This window comes from Triticum dicoccoides, chromosome 4B, assembly GCF_002162155.2.
Source record: "Triticum dicoccoides isolate Atlit2015 ecotype Zavitan chromosome 4B, WEW_v2.0, whole genome shotgun sequence".
NCBI classification, from domain to species: domain Eukaryota; kingdom Viridiplantae; phylum Streptophyta; class Magnoliopsida; order Poales; family Poaceae; genus Triticum; species Triticum dicoccoides.
In genome coordinates this window covers 517,582,780-517,587,932 of record NC_041387.1, presented here as the reverse complement: position 1 = coordinate 517,587,932, position 5,153 = coordinate 517,582,780, and positions in this window count along the sequence as shown.

Here is a 5,153-nt window from a genome sequence, read left to right as displayed (position 1 = left end):
TTAGGGGCCGGTCACTGGCGCATGAGCGACAGGTTCGGTTGATAGGTTGGGCACCGACTGCCAAAAGGTGTTGGGTCACTGTGTGGCTATCTTGCACGAGAAGCTTGGCTGGGGTTTGGTTGAGGTCTGGTGGGTTGGTTTGCCTAAGTTTATTGATCGGGCTAAGATAGGATTAGCCAATGGTCAGCCTGGCTCTGATACCAAGCCTGTCACGACCGGTTTTTCCGGGTAATAAATTTCCAGAAAAGACCGTCGTGCTCATCAGCCCCAGGATTACTGTTAGCTGATGAGGCTCCAACTTGATACAGAAATTCCAAGCAAAATACAAAATATGTAGTACAAGACCATTCTGGCCTGTGAGTACAACAAATGGTTTCTAGTGGTTGATGGCGGAAGCGGGTTGTGAAACATCAGTGTCTATGGGACTCCATTTCCCACGGGAACAGCTGACCAGGTTAACTCCTATCTTCGCGAGGCTGCTATCTCCATTGCTTAGGTTCCGGGGCTGTCATCGCGTCACTCCTCTCCGTGCAAGAAAATCTGGCCAAGACAATAGCCAGGGACAAGCCAGTGAGTACTTTGAATGTACTCGCAAACATTATGAACACAGGTATAATATAACAATGATGTGCTAAAAAATATTTTTATGCTCATGACGTCAGTCACAATAGATAAATGAGACTCTGATGCGTGCAAGCAAGTTATTTATAAAATTGCAATAACATGGTAGTATAAAAACTTATGAAACAAATAATCAAGTAATGCCACAGTCGGGCGTCTGAGCGACGCCACATAAAGGGCTTTAAAAGGAATGCCACAGTCGGGCGTCTGAGCGACGCCACATAAAAGGGCTTTAAAAAAAATGCCACAGTCGGGCGTCTGAGCGACACCACATAAAGGGATTTAAAAAAAATGCCACAGTCGGGCGTCTGAGCGACGCCACATAAAGGGCTTAAAAAAATATGCCACAGTCGGGCGTCTGAGCAACGCCACATAAAGGGCTTAAAAAAAACAATCATAGTGAATATCCCGGAGGTAGAACCATCCCAGAGATACTTGGTAATAACAATAATATCACGGGTTAGTCAACAATAATAATAATCATAGATATCACAAGTCTCGAGTAGTAATTCCATTTTCTGGTTAACAGTTTCATCTCCGAAGACCGACACTAAGACCGACACTTGACCCATCCCAGACTGTAATCCTTAACCAAGGACACGACTATTCGAATAGGTTTATTCTCTGCAGAGGGTGTACTCTTTACCCACGAGTAACGGATTTCTTTAGTCCACCGGGACTAATTCCGTCTACGGTCTTTTTGTTGAAAACACACCTAACTTGCACACACCAGCTTATCTCACACGTGTCTGGAATCACCCACGACACCTGTTAAGCAAACTCTAAGTGGGGAGGCTACAACCTCGCGTAGCATGGGATCAAATTTATATCGCGCGCTCTAAGGGGTGGCCTCCCCTCTCGGTCCCAACCGGAAACACCCATGCTCCCGGACCAGGTGGCCTGCCTACCGGTTACAACCAGTATCTTCCACCATGGCCTCTCTGTACGGTGTGTGCTAGAAAGAAGTTGACAACTTACTGAACCGTAGTCTACTTGCTGTAGAGACGAGTGGTAGTACGAAACAAGTATGGGGGTTACTGGAACAAGACTCGATCTACGGTCGACTCAGGAGGTTAAAGTATTCCCTGCATGATTAGTATAACAAATATAATCCATCCAACAGGGTCACCGCTCATATCACCTTGCCATGCCATATCAGACATAACCGTCCCGACGGAGACCGGTGACAAACTCATACCTACCCAAGGCAGAGGTTTTTCACGGTTTTCTGCCGGTATGCATTCAAGGCATATGAGGGTGATTATCATCACAAGTATGTTCGTTTCCAACAGCATGGAAATCAATAACATGCACCCATGCATATGATCATATCACATGAAATAACAAGTCCTTCGAAACGCGGTGTGTTTAAATGCATCAATGATCACACCAAAATATTATGCCGAGGTTCAGAATGCTTGCCTTCAATGTGTGGAAAGGCAGGGTGCACTCCAAAACTTTTGAAAGCTTCTTCTCTCTCCCAAAATCCTATTTAAAAATATATTTGAATTAACACATATTTCAAAAACAGAACCAAAAAGTTGTTTGAAAATTTTTCAAATAAATCTTAAAATAAACTAGACCAAATTTGAAGAAGGTAGGAAAAAGAATCAACTCATTTGGATTTATATTTAAAAAGTTATAGCCAGTCAAAGTTATGGTCAAAACTGTTTTAAAAAAAATGAAACAGAAAGAAAACGTTTCGGCAGAATACGTCTTCGAAAACGGGAGACGTACTGGGGTTAATACGTCTTCACTTAACCGACGTGGATAGGCGCAGGGTCACTGACAGTGGGTCCAAGGGGCCCACTGGTCAGGTTTGACCAGTCCGCCCTCCTCCTTCTTCCTTTGTCCCGAGCGGAGGCGGGACTCCGGCGACCAACGCCGGCGAGCGGCGGCTCCTCGCGGCCTCTGGAGGACGGGGATGGATCCGCACGGCTGGGACGTTTCTCCCGGTGGTCGAGGGGTCGACAGTGGTGGAAGAAGTCGTCGGCGGTGAGCTTCGCGGCGGAGGGAGCCTCCGGAGCAAAGTGGTTTTGTGGCGGCGATGGCTCCCGAACCAAATTGAATAGGGGGATCTGCTCACGGGAGGGAGAGGAAGCTCCTGGTGTAGAGTTTAGGGAGGGGGAGGCCCTGGTGGCGCCGGAGTGAACGAGGCAGTGGCGGCGGCCGTGGTTGCCGGAGATGAGGAAGACGATGTTTCCCGGACGATTGCGGGCTATGGGGGTGCCATGAGGGTAGCCTGAGGGTGCGTGCGTGCTCAGAGGGGCTCGGGGTCCCTTTTTATAGCGTGGCCATGTCGGTTTGCGGCGGCCGGGGATAAGTTTGCCGGCGAACCGCCCTACTGTGTTGCAGGGCGACGTGGCGGTGGTTGGTCGGCTCCAGGAGCTACCGACGAAAGCTCCACTGTCCATGGAGGCGAGCTGGCGCGCTGTGGTGGTCGGGGCGGTGCTGCCCATGGCGGTGGTGGATGCGGCCGCGGGCATGCCGCCAAGAGGGTTCTGGTGGCGGCGCTGTGGGGTGCCAGGGGTGGTCGGGGTGGCGTGGCGGTGCGGGGGATACGTGGCGTGCTAGCAGCTATTGGCCAAGGGCCGGAACGAGTCGGAACGGGTGCGGGGCGAGATGCGGCGGCACGAGCGCACTGGCGTGCCAAACGCACACTCTGGGCGCGCCCAGAGCACGCCCACCATCCGTTTGGCGAAATGTCGTGGCCTGCCAGATGGCTTGGTTGGAGCTGAGGATTAGCAGTTCTAGTCTAGGGCTAGTTGAGATGCTAGTGGACATGCTAGTTTGATCAGAGGTGCAAGGTCACAGTGCAAAACAAAAATCATGACAAAACTGATCATGCATACCAGGTGTTTGACAAAATGCCAAGGGCACTTAGGCATTTCTTGGAGTGGCCAAAAACTCCAGATGGGGGTCTCTTTAGAAGAATAAGAGGGTGGTGTGGTTAGTTGGACAAAAGGGGAAACTTGCTAGTGCAAGTTTTACAAAACCCCAATTCTGGACAGGAAATAAATGACATTATTTCATGAACCAAAAATGATCCAAAAGGTGCATGCTCTTGGACTTAAGGGTTTAACATGGGGGACTACAAGTAGGAGAAATAATCAAGGGTATAGGAGCAACTAAAATGGTGGCTGTTGTACAAATCCTCAAATTGGACCAGAATGGAAATGAGGTTGATCCACTCAAATTTTTCAAAGAATATAAATAGGTTTTTGCACAAAGTGAAATAATATGCTTCTACTGACCTCCCTTAATTTTGGTAGAAGTTTTAAAGAAATATTTAAATAGGTTGTAGTGCAAGATGCACTTTGGACCAGAGAAGAAAAATTGAGTGCAGGGCTCAAAATATTTTATGAATGAAATATATTTTTGCATAAAAGTTAATCAAAAACATCACATGACATCTCCAAATTTTTGTGGAAATTGTAAGTGAGTCCATCAAATGGTTGTAGTTCAAATATGGTCAGATAACCTTGAAAAACCATTTTCAAGAAAGTAAAGATCAAGCAATTTAATTATTTAATTAGTTACACTGATAACAGCAAAGTTTTTCTTGAGAGGTTAAACAAGTCCAACAACATAATTGAAAAGTTTTCTCTCTGGGAAAAACTCATCATAACAGGGAAGGAAATGATTAAAAATCAAAAATGGAGCTCGGAAATCTAAAGTTTTAACTCCTGGCAAAATTTTTAAATAAAACAAGGCCAAATTTTTGGGGTGTCACAACCCACCTAGTCGAAGCGTACGTAGCGTTGTCATTCTGGTCGCGAACGTGTACGTACATACTGGTCGATGTAGAGGCGCGCACATGTCGTAGTAGAGGCGCGCACGTAGCATGTACACGTACGTACAACGGCGAGGGTGCAAGAAAGAAAATACGGCCATGTACGTACATACGGGCAGGGTCTCGAACGCCTACTCGCGCATACGTACATGGTTGGGTCGGAACGGAGAAACAGCGTCGTCGTCGTGTTCATGGGGAGCCAACCGGCTGGGTCGGAACGGAATGCGTGGTCGTGTTCATCGGGAGGGCTTGGATGGAACAGGCGATGGAAACGAGGCCTGGCGTACCGCACAACGGAGGAAACGGCCTTGTGTTCGACCGGCCATGTTTGAAACGGGATCCTGTTGATCGGGAGGGGCCTGGCGTACCGCAAAACGGACGAAATGGACCTCCTACGGTCGAAACGGGGGTCCTGTTCATCGGGAGGGGTGAGGCGTACCGCAAAACGGGACTCCACGGGATACTGTTCATCTCCACCGTCGACCTCCTCCGGCCTCCACAGGCTACCGTCGACCTCCTCCAGCCTGCACGGGCTCCTGTTCATCCAGCCTCCACCGTGCGCTACTCCACCGGCTACTGTTCAACCACCCCTCCACCGTCTACTGTTCATCCAGCCCTCCACACCACGGGGTCCTGTTCAACCACCCCTCCACGGCCACCCTCCATCGTCTACTGTTCATCCAGCCCTCCACACCACGGGGTCGTGTTCATCCAGAGGCAACGCCACCGCTCACTATTC